General features: G+C 40.4%; 1 long non-coding RNA gene across 1 annotated transcript in view; it reads right to left on the bottom strand.

Moving 5' to 3' along the window:
• Window positions 1–305: 305 nt before the first annotated feature.
• The window catches only part of LOC138752326 (uncharacterized), a 61,290-nt gene continuing 46,126 nt past the window's right edge, over window positions 306–15,469 (bottom strand). Inside the window, exon 3 of the long non-coding RNA XR_011350524.1 lies at window positions 306–522. This is a non-coding gene — a long non-coding RNA (uncharacterized lncRNA). The remainder of the gene's footprint in view (window positions 523–15,469) is intronic.

The raw sequence follows: 15,469 nt of genomic DNA, 5'->3' as shown, positions 1-15,469 counted from the left end.
CTGTTTCTTCTTCTTTCTTCTTTGGCTTGGCTTCGCGGACGAAGATTTATGGAGGGGGTAAAAAGTCCACGTCAGCTGCAGGCTCGTTTGTGGCTGACAAGTCCGATGCGGGACAGGCAGACACGGTTGCAGCGGTTGCAGGGGAAAATTGGTTGGTTGGGGTTGGGTGTTGGGTTTTTCCTCCTTTGCCTTTTGTCAGTGAGGTGGGCTCTGCGGTCTTCTTCAAAGGAGGTTGCTGCCCGCCAAACTGTGAGGCGCCAAGATGCACGGTTTGAGGCGTTATCAGCCCACTGGCGGTGGTCAATGTGGCAGGCACCAAGAGATTTCTTTAGGCAATCCTTGTACCTTTTCTTTGGTGCACCTCTGTCACGGTGGCCAGTGGAGAGCTCGCCATATAACACGATCTTGGGAAGGCGATGGTCCTCCATTCTGGAGACGTGACCCATCCAGCGTAGCTGGATCTTCAGCAGCGTGGACTCGATGCTGTCGACCTCTGCCATCTCGAGTACTTCGATGCTGTTTCTATTCAAGAAACAAACACATATACCATTAAAGGTGTGTTTTGGCATCTGCTGGCATCACGCAGACAACTACAGTAAAACTCCTGGTATCCGGCACCTGTGGGGATTGGTAGATGTTAGATAAGTGAATTTTTCAGTTGCTTGAGATCGCGTATTGCACGGAATTTTAAACTTCCATATTTTTTACCTGTTTATTTTCTACCATTTTTTTGTTGGTTGCTTGAATTGCAGATAACATGAGTTTTATTGGGGTCTGGGTGTGTGGTTGGGAGTAAATTTTAGACTTCGATGTGGTGGCACATTTAGTGTCACAGTTCTTGCAATGGTGTTAACAGTGCCAACAATCTGGTTTGAATCCAGCGCTGTCTGTAAGAAGTTTATATGTTTTACCCGAGTTCGCGCAAATTTTTTCTGTGTGCTTCAGTTTCCATCTATCCTTAAAAACATACAGGGATTGTAGATCAATTGGGGTATTTGGAATGCATGGGCTCGTGGGCCAGAAAGGCCTGTTACCGTACTGCAAGCCTAAATTTAAAATAAAATTTAAAAATTAAGATCCCTCTTGCATGTTGCATGGACAGGGAAGGGGAGAGGAGTGTGTGCAGAAAGGACAAGGAACACCCTATCAATTTTCATCAAAAAATTAAGCATGATAACATAATGGACTTTCAAAATCTCACTCACCCCCATAATCAGGGACACATGCTTCTCCAGCTAAAGGTGACAATTTTAAATTACTTTACACATTTCTGCCCAAATGGAAAGTCAATCACAGATGTCAAAAGTAACACAATAACCAAGAAGGAGTGAAGCACAAAAGTCTGTAGACACTGTGTAATAGTAGTAAAATCCCCAAAATGCTGGAGGAACTCAGCAGGTCTTGCAGTATCCATAGGAGGTAATACTATATAACCATTGTTTTGAGCAGGTTGATTATATAAGCTTTACCTCGTATGGAGGCTACAAGACCCACTGAGTATCTAGCAATTTGGTATTTTTACAATAAATAAGAAGTTCATTTCCATCTGGAGCCACGTTGCTCTGATTTCACGAGGTAAACTAGGATCCATCGCTACATCAAGTTCTGGCTGAACTGGAAAAGCAGGAATTTCCTGTCACTGGCTTGTCTTGAAAGAAGCAGGTGGGCTCCCTCCATTTGGAAATCTGCAAACACAAAAAAAAAACCCAGAAGCAACTGGGTTCTGATACAATTAGCGATCCCTAGAAAATAAGAGGTCTTTATAATTACTTCCAATCAGTGCCATTTCAATATGATCTTGCCTTTTATCACCGTCCCTAAAGTGCTCATAATTATTTATTTTTTTTGTTTCTAAAGGCACCCGATTTAGATCTGAAGCTTACTGACCTATTTTCTGTTACTGGGTCACTTATAAAACATTAATAGTCTGGGGTCATTTGAGGCCCTCAAGTGTAAATGGATGTTGATGAAAAACAATATTTGTGGAAAAGAATTATGGAAAATATATTAAAGAGAGAAATAAACAAATGAGGAACAAGAACCTTTTTTTAAATGTAGATTAATGATCACTCAAGATTTGATAATATTGTTTATGCAACTTTGCTGTAAAATGAGGTAATATATTATTTGGTAGGGATGCCCTTTTTCCAATTATGAAACTTATTCATATGGTGAATGCATTATCCATAATGGAAATGTATATTAATAATTTTTCTATTTAACTGATGAGCTCATATAGACAGAGAACACCATCATATGTGAACAAAGTGCCTTCCTTAAGACACTTGGAAGCAGTAAAATGGTCTAATGTAGAACAGATAGACCATGTGTGAGAATGTCCCAGACTGTGATCGATTCTCTGAACTCTGGAAGTTCCAAAGGTGTAGTTATATTCCACTGACATGTCTGTGCAAGTTGAAAGTGGCAGGATAGCCAGATGAGCTGGCAACCTCTGGTGCTCATTAAAGTGAGCAATGTGAGTTGGAAATAGAGACAGTATAACTCCAGCTCAGTGTGAAGCTACACTTTAAAAGCACTCAGGCAGTCTACTGCACCTGCTGAGGGTGTTTGAAGATTACTTTCCATCCTTTTAATGCTAGGAGATAGCTGCCATTTCTGGCCACACTCTGCCAACCTTTAAAAAAATGCAGCCTAGGAAACAAAGCTCTGCTTGTGTTTCTAAGTCAGTATATTTCTTTGTTACTGTGACTGACCTGTGCCTGACCTGACAGAATAACCAAGATGCTGGGGCACAATATGCAGGTGTTGGTCTAAGACCTTATCTGGCAAACAAATGCAGCCCTAACTAACTACTTAAACCTTAATCTCAAGGTTGTACCTTCATCAGAACATTGCAAGTATATTAATATCTCCCAACAATATCTTGTTCCACATGATGCATCAACATCAATTGGCATAACTGGGCTTAGGTTCTGATCAATCCACAAATAAAATATTCAATATACAGAACAAATAGAATGTGATTGATCCAGTTTGTTTCTTTTTCCTTGAAAACTCTTATCATATCATTTTGTTACACTGGATGCCTAACCTTCTCTATTTATATAGAACATGCATTATTAAAGTTGAAAACATTAATTGCAGGTTATCACAGCCAATATTTGAGATAACTGTGATTATTTAGTAGATATTTGATGTATCCATTTGTTATTAATGGCTGCATAATATTTGCATTAATAAGATATAATCTTGCTGTTGGCAAAAAAATTATAAATTGTATTTCAATATACAAGATAAATGAAATTTGGAATGAGACATAAAGGTTTCATCAAGTAGTCAGGTTATGAAGCATATTTTCTTTATTGTAACAACCAACTAGACACAAGTTATTATCTGCACTGTATAAAACAAAAAAAATGATGGTGAGCACCTTGGAGAATTGCAATTCTTTGCAGATATTTGGAAAATTATTTGGATCACAAGTGTTTGTTTAACCAGTTCCTTTTCCCCTATTGTGGCATCACTCTGTTCTAAGCACTGAACTGGTACAATGCATCTCTCTCATTAAGGTCTTTGGAGAATGGACTCGTACCATGCTGAGAGTCAAGAGCTGATCATGTCCCTCATTTAGACACACCATCCCACTAATTGCGTGCATCTCTGACTCATTTGTTTCTGCTTTTCATTAAAATTCATGGCCATGCTCCCTTGCCTATCCTCCCATCCTCAGATAGCCAGCTGCAGGTTATTTAGCTAGAGTGGACTCTGTAACCTAAGTTCCAAACCAGGGACAAACCCCCTGGCACTTGAGTCTTGCTGGCTTGTTAGTCTTTGTCATGTTTTTCCTGACAACAGAGTGCCATAGCTGGAATGTAGATCATACACCGTGACATTAAGTATTGATTAGAAAATGCTAATTATTTATTGATTTTCTCCGCACAAAGGTTAGAGCAAAAAGGAAAGGATTTATTTTTGTCTGAAATTCTTATGTGATGAATTGTGAAAAGTTACTGAGAAAATGTGCCCACTATATGTTTTATTCTCACAATAACACTTTTCAGATATAAATTATTGGGTTTTAAATTTCTTATTTTCATGAATTAAAGACCCAAAAGGATTGGTTGAATGATTCAAAACAAAACAGCAATCATACCACAGTGCATTGAGAATAATTAATGTGTGGTTTAGCCAAGCTCCTCAGTCTGGACCCTCACGCTATTTCTTTTGTTTATTTACAATCAATGGCAGAATATAAACTTAATGCAAAACTCTGGATAACAAAAATGTATGAACTTACAAGTCTTATTTAAATTAATCATGATACAAATATCATGTTAACCAATAAAAGACATTCACTCTGCATTATGTTGAATATATTCAAGTTGCAAAAGTTTAAATATTAATGTATGGCATTGGGAAAAAAAAGTACTGAAATAGATAGAATATGTAAATCCATGCATCTCAGATCCATGGCGAAATGCCCAATGCTTAACTAATTTAATAGAAGGAATGAAAGTAAAGAAATAAACAGTATACACATATGGAACCAGCCTGTTTGTGTTGCCTTGTGTTGAGTCATTATTTCTGCCCCTTTCATTGTAGGGATTCTTTGCACATGAATAGCAGCAATTTTCAAGATAGTTACCAAATATTGTTATGGCTGTAAGTGCACCAACAACTAGCAATCGTTCTACTTTTTGAATATTTGAGATAAGAATGGTTTAAGAGTGCTCCATGCATCTGATTCACATGTGGGTAATATGGTTCGAGGCTCTGTGAATCAAGAAACAATTTCCCAGCAGGCTGCACTTGACGAGCAGGTGTCACTCAATCATGCATATTTTCACCTCCATGGGGGGTGACAGATGGTTCCAGACTGCTTAGCATTTCCACCCTCTGTTGCAAGCCCCTCAAACTCTTGGCAGTAATAAAGACACTCAGAGATTTGTGTTAATCTGGAGTCTTTAGGGTAAATCGAAACAGTATCTACCATTATCTTGTCTCATTAAGAACAGGCATTCTTATCTCAACAATTCTTTTAGCATCTAGATAAGTTCAACCTCTTACGCCCCTTCATTCAGCTTCCATGTAAATTAGTTCCTATTGCTTCCACCCTGTTGAATTACTCACTCTTTAGAGGCATGACCTAACTCTGTTTTACCTTTTCACAAGGATCTAACAAGAAGATTATTTCTGAAGAGGGATAATGCAGAGTTTGGTGACAGACCTATAAGAGTAGAAGCAAATTCAAAAGTGTTAATGATTACTGGGAAAACAGATGTGTTCCTTTTCTTAACCTATGCATCACTCCACAGAGTTTTGTTGCTTTTCTTGACTGACATTGCTCTGTCAACGACTCTAATATTTTTTTAATCATAGCTGGTCTCTCATTCCCTCTTTTCATCAATAGCCACTGAATTGTTCTGGTGACATTTGATCCCAGTGAGCCAGATTAGAGCATGGCATTATTTTTTCTGTAACTGGGCAGAAATTGCTACAAAATACCTCCATTGCATTGAAAAGGGTATGCACCAAGAGGGTTTTGATGCAGAACTGGCAAGAAAATGGAATTATTTCATCTATTCAATTCATCCATTATGAATAGATTATGGCGTGTGATATATTAGATTCTTCATGTAATTGCAGTGTGGGATATAATGTAAACTCACTTAGACTTGTTCAGTTATTTTGGCACTGTAAACTAAGCTACATGTCACTTTGCTAAGTTAATCACACGATGCAGTTTCTTAAGATGAAAGCAAAACCTCTGACCATCATGTTTCACATCTACCTGGTTCACCAATCCCACACAGGTCCCTGTCCAACCCCTCTCATCTTCTCCACTATTCAAATTTCTCTTCCCCACATTCCCAGTCTCGATAAAGATTTTCAGCTCAAAACATTGACCTTTTTTTTTTACTCCCATTGATGCTCCTGCATCAGATTAGCTTCACATTCAAGAAGCAGCAGTCTCCTGCGTATCCCGCGGACCTCACCTTTCACCCTACCAGTTGCCACAGGATCCCACCGCCAGTCACACTTTCCCCTCCTCACCTCTTTCTGCAGAGACCAGTCTGTGGAGGGCTTCCTTTGATCAAACACAGAAACAGCTCCTGAGAATTACACTGTTCACGCTGACAGAGCCTCAGTAATGCCAAAGGCCTCATTGAAACTGTATTGGGGCTCCACCTGTCTTCCAAAAGAATGGCCTTGGCCCTCTATCAGTCACTGTCACATGGGTAGGGCTGTGCAATACAGATATCCTGGATTGTCCGTGAATAAATACATCAGGCCTATTCCCCAGATAGCCTGCACTGACGAGCATAATGAAGTGGCTCACATCACTCACTATCTAGACATTGAGGGTATGAAATCCCTTCTTTTTCATGAACTTGATGGAGCTATCAGTCATGGCCTTTATAGCTGTGTGGATTATATCAGTGGCATCTACACTTATGGGATTCCAATGAGAAGATTTTGATCTATTTCTGCCCTTCCTGTCACCTGATTCACTAACTCTCTACTCTCTCACCATCCATTTCTGCATCCATGAAGTTCTGTACGACTCCGAAGAATGTCTGAAAGAACTGTTTAGTTCACAATGAACTGCTGAATGCCTAAGGAAGCTAATGTTATCAGACGCTAACTTGGAGCATTTGGATCCATAACAGTTCAGTACGTTTGTCACCCTCACAGCTACTGACAGGGCCCGATCCAAAGCGGAATATCTCTGTGCATAAAGTGAAAAACATAATCTCAGAGACGATTAAAAAAGAACAAGTTAGGTCTCACTTGTGCTGTAGGTACCTTGGCCTGAACAGTTGCAGACCAAGTACTGCGTGTGTGTATACTGCTGCACTCGCCCGTTTAACCTGACAAAACACAGGAGCAATAGAATGTCTCGAGAGAGAGATTTACGGATGAGAGTCTCGCATGGTTAGTACGAGCAGTTCCTTTCCTTGGGGCAGTGATACTCAGGGGACAGTGATACTCGGGGGCAGTGATACTCAGGGGCCAGTGATACTTGGGGGCAGTGACGCTCAGGGACAGTGAGATTCAGGTGAAGTGATACTCAGGAGCAGTGATATTTGGGGGGCAGTAATACATGGGGGCAGTGATACTCGGGGGCAGTGATACTCAGGAGCCAGTGATACTCAGGGGGCAGTGATACTCAGGGGCCAGTGATATTTGGGGGCAGTGATACTCAGGGGCAGTGATTCTCAGGGGCAGTGATTCTCAGGGGCAGTGATTCTCAGGGGCAGTGATAATGCAAGGGCAGTGATACTCAGGGACAGTGATAATGCAAGGGCAGTGATACACAGGGTCAGTGATATTCAGGGGCAGTAATACTCAGGGGCAGTGATACTGCAAGGCAGCGATACTTGAAGGCAGTGACACTCAGTGGCAGTAATACGCAGGAGACGTAAATCAATGGGAACAAATAAAAATCTCAGGGTGGTGAACCTTGGAGCACAAATTAGTTTGGTACCCTCACTTCATTGAAATGCGACGGAGCACATTGCATCCCATTGAATCACACCAGGGTCACAGAGTGACCAGTCATCTGTTACCAAGAGAAGGAGTATGGGCAGGCTGGAGTTTCAACTCTTATCGCCTGAAAACTGAACCTCATGCACCACCTTTAACACGTCAACTTGTCACCATACCTCGAATTGCACTTGGAAAGCTGGCTGTAACCTTTTGTTTGTTCATGTCATGACCTTTACTCAGCCATCAGCTACTCGAGGCTTGTGACATCTTTTTAAAGCTTTTAGCCAGGTCATGGTAGTTCTCTCAGCTTGGTAACAATGTCTATTTTTCTGTTCTGCTCAGTCATTGATTGATTCATTTTATTGTCTCGGTTCACTATTTTTCTCTGGATGCAGTTATATTTCTGTTTTTATTCTAATGTATTTGTTACAGTTTGTTATAAATCAGCACACATAGGTATTAAATATGTGAGAGGGGATGGAAATGGGAGATTAGACAAGAGGGCAGGAACTGCTGCAGAGATAATTTATGACATTGTCAACAAGCTGACACAATTGGCAGCGAGTAGCTGGGGTGGATCTCAGCTGGTGAATATATCGTTGGAAGCAAAGGGAATTATGGTTGGGAGAGGGAGACCATGGTCAGGACTGAGACATTGTGGTCAGTGGATAGCAATCTACTGATTACAATATCTCAAACTCTGCAGGGCAAAGATCTGATTAGGAAGCAGGGATCAAGGTCAGGAGGGTGATCATGTTCCCGAAGCCAATTTTCTCTGGAAGAAATGTGAAACTCCATCCAGTTACCATACCAATCATTAAAAAGTTCAAATTTACTGTTAGAAAACATTCATGTCATCACATATAACCCTGAGATTCTTGTTGCTGCAGGTCAAGCATAAGTTCTACTTATTGGAAGTGCAAAAAAGCAGTACTCAAGAAAAAATGTGTACAACAGAAAAATGTAAATAAAGAAAGAAATGTAAACAAACTGACTGTGCAACACAGAAAAATATAAATATTCTGAAATAAATAATGTGCCAAGTAAGAGTTATTAAATGAGTCTCTGGTTGAGTTTGTGGTTTAAGAGACCGATGGTAGAGGGGTAGCAAATGTTTCTGAATTTGGTGGTGTGAGTCTTGGCACCTACACCTCTTTTCTGATGGCAACAGTGATAATAGAGCATGTCCTAGATGGTGTGGATCCTTGATGATTGCTGTTGCTCTCCAACCTCAGTGTTCCATGGAGATTTTCTCAAAGGTGGAGAGAGTTTGACTGTGACATACTGGGCTGTGAACACTACTTATTGCAGGGCTTTCCACTAGGAGGTATTGGTGCCCTCATACTAGGCAGTGATGCAGCCAATCACCACATTTTGGACTACACATCTGTAGAAGTTTGCCATGGTTTTCAATATCAGACCGAACCTCCACAAAGACCTGAGGAAGCATGAGCACTCTTTCTTCACGATGACATTAGTATGCTGGGTCCTGGAACAGTCCTCCAAGATAGTGTCTCTCAGAAATTTAAATTTAATTTAAAATACACAAGAAAAGAATTTGCAGTATTTCCATCAGAATTCCACTTAAAATTGTGGTAGCATAAGACGAAGAAATTCTGTTGAGGCTGATATTCCAAGGCCTGGTCAAATTTAATAAAATATATCATTATTATTTGTTTCTTGCATCTCCTTCTGGAATTGAGCCATAGTAACAATGAGGCCAGCTGAAGGCCAGCAATAGCAGTGAACTGGAGTAACAGCAGGTACCCTTGGGAATGGACCCTGGATTGAATTGTGTTCCCAGTTTACTTTTCATTTTAACCCTTTGACAGCTGTGGCATGAGAGGAATTGGATTAATATTGGAGTAAAATAAAAAGTCCAGAGTGGAAGATTCCTTCAACTGATTATTTGAATGCAGGATTCCAAATAGATGTAAAATTTGTGAGGGTCCTAGACATTATGTACAAAGTAGGGGGAAGAGGATTGTCCCTTTAGTACTTGTAAAAAAAAATTATAATCATTGACTTACTTTAATTAAAAAGACAATAAATGCAAGATAGATATTCACAGTAATCCTATTGCAAAAAAAATTGCAGACCATCCTTTCGTGGTGCTGGATCTGTCTATGATTAGTGGACCAAGGGGAGGGTCAAAAATCTGATAGACTGTTTAAAGAAACTGAGGGTGCTGGTTTTTGTATTGGCCACAGATGCATAACTGGCCATGATTTCCCTACCTCAGAGCATTACGGGAGCATTGTCGCCGCAAAGCCCACAGAGTTTCGAATTTTCTCTGTTGGCACCCTTTCTATAACAATACAAGCAGAAGCCCTCTCCCAGATTGATTATAGCTCTGAATGGTTGCTGTTCAATCAAATCTAACAGAGGTTAGCTTTTTCCATTTGCACACGCTCAGTGCAGAAAGTAGAGAACAACTGGAATAGCATCCATTTGAGATACCCTCCATCCCATAAGGATCCAATTTCAAACCTTCTTGTGCAGCCGGTAATGAGAAAACAAAAAAAAAGGAAATTAGCGCACGAGCAGCATGCCAAGTGAGGAACTCACCCCACCCTGATTAGAACCTTGCCTTCGGAGCATCAAAGGCTGTGAAACCCTAGCAAGTTCAGCAGACAAAGGATGTCAAATTGCCCTCTGCACCATCCCACCATGACAATGAAAACATTTGAGTTTTTGGAGCACCTCCTTCAGAATTCAGAACACCTTGGCAGCACTACATAAGGAGACAAGGCAAGATGACTGAGCAGCTTCAGGTGGCACAGGGGAGGGGAAGGATGATGCCTGAACCCACTGACACGGCAAAGTGGGCAGGGATTATTCCCCCAGGACTACAGGTGGTGAAAAGGCGCACCGTCCATTACTGGCACGGCACAACATTTGACAAGAGCTAACTTACAAATTCTAATCACTGCAGAAAAATATGAAGGTTATGCAAGAAGAAGTCACAAAGGTTAAAGAGAGGAGGAACCATTGCTTTCTCACTCCCAGGAAAGATATACAATAGATGCAGCCTTGCCATCATTAACCAGAGAGCAATTAAAAAAAAAAATTTAGACATAAAGCACTGTAACAGGCCATTTTGGCCCATGAGTCTGTGCCACCCAGTTTACACCCCATTAGCCTACACCCCAGGTATGTTTTTTGAACAGTGGAAGGAAACCAGAGCCCCCAGAGAAAGCCCATGCAGATATGGGGAGAACGTACAAACTCCTTGCAGACAGTGGGGGATTCGAACCTCAATTTGGTACCAATCGCTATCACTGTAAAGACGTTGTGCCATCCGTGCCACCCGTATTAACAATTTAAAATGACCAGTACTGCACAAGATATCCATCAAAGCTTACATGATGGATGGATGATGAAACAAAATGCAAGTGTTTCTGGACCTGCTGTAACAGCAGAGCTGCAACTGGTGCAGACCTAGGAGAGTGGGGAGTGGAGACAGGTGCTGTTCTGCAGGATCTTTCCACCCGGTCCTTATGCCAATGGCTCCATACAGGTTTTAAATGGCCAGTTAAAGGAGCTAATGTTTTCTTAAAATAAATTCTGACACCACTGAGTCTGTGCCCAAGATGATGGCACTTGGGCTGGGCAATGTACCAAGAGGGTTCGAGACTCCGGGGGAGCAGTGGACCGGCGCAGGACACCAGAAATGGACAGTACACCCACACCCCATTAAGGAGGAGAAGCAGAGGAGATGACCCCATTGTAAGGTGCCCATGGCAGTGGACCAGCAAGGGGCTCAGCAGCTGAAGGACCCACACAGGCTGCAGGTTGCTGGAGATTGGCTCAAGGGAACCAGGTTTTAAGATTTTTAGTTCTAAAGCTGTCTTCAAAGTTTATACTTTTAATATAAACTACTTTATTTGATATATGGAAGTATTCTGAATCACTCAGAAATATTTGTTTCTTTGCAACACTGAATTCTATAAACTTCAGATATATCAAAAAAATGTGAAACATCTTGAAAATGCCTAATTTTGCAAGGTTCTGTCAATAACGATTCCAGGAACTCCATTTCCATCTCTTCTTCCAACAGATCAACAGCAGATGTCATCTCACTGGCTCTTCACAAATTCCTGGAACACCTAGACAGTAAAAATGCATTCACTGAGATGCTCTTTATCATCTACATTTCAGCATTTAACACCATCGTCCTCTCAAAACTGACCAGCAAACTCCAAGATCTGGGATTCAACACCCCACTGTGTAATTGGATCATGGATTTCCTCACCTCCAGCCCACAGTGAGAATTGGTAGGAACATTTCCTCTACAATCACAGAGCTGTGTTCTTCGCCTCTGCTCTACTCACTTCACACCTACGACTGTGTGGCTCAGTTCAATAATAACACCATCTACAAATTTGCCAACAATATTACAATAGTGGGCTGTATAAAGAAAGGTGATGAGTCAGTATACAGGAGAGAGATTGAAAACTTGGCTGAATGGTGCACCAACAACAACCTCACACTCAGAGTCACGGAAACGAAGGAGATGATTGTTGACTTCAGGAAGGGAAAGACAGAGGTATACAATCATTGGGGGATCAGAGGTGGAGAGAGTGAGCACATTTAGGTTCTTGGAAGTCATTATCTCAGAGGATCTTTCCTGGTATTGTGAAGAAAGCATGTCAGCGCCTCTAACTCTGGAATTTGCAGAGATTTGGTATGACATTGGAAAAACTGGCAAATTTCTACAGATGTGTGGTGAAAAGTGTGCTGACTGGCTGCATCACAATGGGGACACCAATACCCCTGAGCATAAAGCCCTGCAAAAGGTAGCCCAGGACATCACAGGCAAAACCCTCCCCCCCCACTATCGAGAACAAGTACAGGCAGCAGCAATCATCAAGGAACCACAACACCCAGCACACGTTCTGTTCTCACTGCTGCCATCCGGAAAGAGGTATAAGTGCCACAAGACTCGAACCACCAGGTATTGGAACAGCTGCTACCCCTCAATCATCAGACTCCTCAACAACAGACTCAACCAGGAACTCATTTAAGGACGCTCACGTAAATTTTTTTTTGTTCTCTCTGTTTTGCACAGTCAATTTGTTTACATTTGTTATCTGTTTCCAGTTCTTTATTTGTTCACAGGTATACACTTTGTGCAGTGTTTTTTTTTTTGCATTACTAATAAGTAGTAATTCTGCTTCATCCGCAGAAAAAAAGAATATTCAAAATCGGATTCTCCAAAATCCTCAGTTGTCCAAAGCAAGTCAGAACTCCTCATTTATCCAAATTTTTTTTTGGAGCCGAAGTGACCAGGGACATCGGGCTCCAGCCACTGGCAGCAGCGGACTCAGGCTCCCGGTGCCGGCAGCTGCAGACCTCAGGCTCCCAGCATTGGCTGCAGTGGACTTCGGGCTCCCATTGCCGGCAGCAGCAGACCTCGGGGTCCCGGCGGCAGCGGGATCCCCAGGCTCCTGAATCCGGCAGCAGCAGACCTCAAGCTTCCGGACAGGAGCGGGACCCTCCATGGAGGAGCGTTGGTGATCGGCGGTGGCCAGCAATTTTTTTTTTGGAGAAAATTAAACACCATTTTAAGCTTAAAAATCCTTACCTTGTTGTTTAAACACTGATACAAGTGATTTACTGCTGCAAAAAAATCGTTTATCTGAAATGGACCTAGTCCCGACCATTTTGGATCATCAGAATTGTACTGAATGTGACGTTATGTCTGCACTATAACCAAATCAATCTGAAATCTGCTGAATAATGTGCAATTTGTCTGTTAAACAATGGATCAACACAAGGCATCTATTAAAAGTACCCAAACTTGTCATAGATGTGGAGGCTTTTGGTGCTGACAAAACACTGGAGTTAAAAATACTTCTCAATAGTTGAGCCACTGATAATGATTTTCTTAAACTATCCATTAGTTTGCAAACTATAAATCAGGGTGTGATTTCTAACACTCAAGTTAATTAAACTGATATAAAGCTGCATGAAGCAGTGGGTCTGACTGATTTACAATAGGAGAGTTTAGTTTTCCCAGGGCAGAGCTAGTGTACAAGTTAGGCTTAAAGCTACCTGTTATGGTGTGAATAATGTGAAATTAATGCTTGAAAAATGTCTCAAGTATAATGGAGTCAATCAGAAAATTGAAAACAAATATCACAAGGCAACTCTCGTAGTACTGGGGCTGATACTGCTCTCTATTTAGATTAGTTAAACAAAAACCTCAACACAATACAATTTGGTGTTGTCTGTCTAATGTTTAAATCCCACCCTTTTTTTAACTAGCTGAACACTTATTAATGTAATGCAGTCTCCTTCTAAAATACGTGCTCAGGAATATAGCAGAAGTGCCACAGAACACATTGCAGATTTCCTGAGACCTTACAAAGATGACACGGGATTAGCATTATCCTGAATGAGGACTGACTTGCAGAGCCATTTCTGTTGTAACTAATATTGCTAGAATGACCTAACATAGAATTTTCTACAGGCTAACTGGAAATTGATTTTCATTTCAAGTGGATTGGCAATATTCACTATACTTTCAAAGTTGTATAAAATTGACCGTTAATTTTTGCACAATATATATTAATTTTAAATCTGTTTTCAATGAATTTCTATTTTGGTGAACAGGCTTCGTATGAATCTTGCCAGCCTACTATATATCTTACTTTAAATAATATCGGCAATACAGTGGAAAATATCACTTCTTCGGAGAGTATGTACTTTTAAAGTTCTAAGTTCCAATTTATAGTCAGAAAACATACATGACATCACATATAACCCAAAGAGTCTTTTTCCTGTGGGTAAACTGTTCTCAAGAAAAAAGAAATATGCATTACGTATTTGTGGGAAAAAGATCTAAACATAAAGATAAAAAAATGAAAAATTGGAAAAGCTATGCTCCGGAACTATGAGAAATACAATAAACATGAGGTTACGCATGATACAATATAATTGGTTACACAGGCTATACATCACACCCCAAAAGTTAAATAAATGGGACCCAACAGTATCAGACAGATGTTTTCGTTGTAAGAAGAAAACGGGAACAACATTACATGCAATTTGGGCATGTGAAAAAGTGGAAAAATTTTGGGAAGATCTAAATCAGGTATTAAATCAAATCACAAAAAGCAACATACCAAAAAAAATCTAGAGATCTTTCTTCTAAGTAAGATAAGAAGTAAAGAACTTGGACTCGATTTGGATGGAGCACAAAAAAGATTTATTATGATAGCCTTAGCTGCAGCAAAAAAATGTATTATGTCAACCTGGAAATTAGAAGATAAACTGAGAATACAGCAATGGTACATAGAAATGAATAAATGTATTCCAATGGAAAAAAAAACCATATAATTTAAGAAATAATATCACAGTATTCGAACAAATATGGGAACCGTACATGGAACACAATAGAGAAATCCTACCACAGACCTTCACCACCTAAAATGACAGAAGGAGAAGACAACGAAATGAACTGACTCAGTATGTAAAAGTAGAAGACACAAATTTCTTGTTTATTTTTATTAAGTGACGACGTTGTTTAACGGGTTTAATGTATCATATAGATTGAACGTTGAATGAATAGGGGGGGGGTGAGGGAGGGGGGAGTGAGGGAGGGAGGGAAGGGAGAGGGGAAAAAGGGGAGAAAATGACACTGTGTATATTCAAGAGAAAAATATCTGTATTTATTTTGGTCAGTATGGTTCATAGTGTGAAAAATTTAAAAAAATTTTAAAAAAAGAAAAAAGAAATACCGGTACATACAAAATAAAAAAATGTTAACTGACTGTGCAAATACAGAAAATAAATATTCAGTAAAAATAATGAGCAAGTAAGAGTCCTTAAATAAGTTGCTGTTGTTAAGGGAAGCAGCTATTCCTGAACCTGGAGGTACAAAACTTGCAGCATTTCATTCCTCATGGCAGCAGTGAGAACAGAGCATGTCTTGGGTTCCAAGATTCAAGATTCAATTTATTGTCATAGTAATAAAACAGAGTCATATTACATGAAATTTCTTCTTGCCTGC

The sequence above is a fragment of the Narcine bancroftii genome, chromosome 2 (assembly GCF_036971445.1).
Source record: "Narcine bancroftii isolate sNarBan1 chromosome 2, sNarBan1.hap1, whole genome shotgun sequence".
Classification (NCBI taxonomy): Eukaryota; Metazoa; Chordata; class Chondrichthyes; order Torpediniformes; family Narcinidae; genus Narcine; species Narcine bancroftii.
This window is presented reverse-complemented; position numbering and strand designations above follow the sequence as displayed.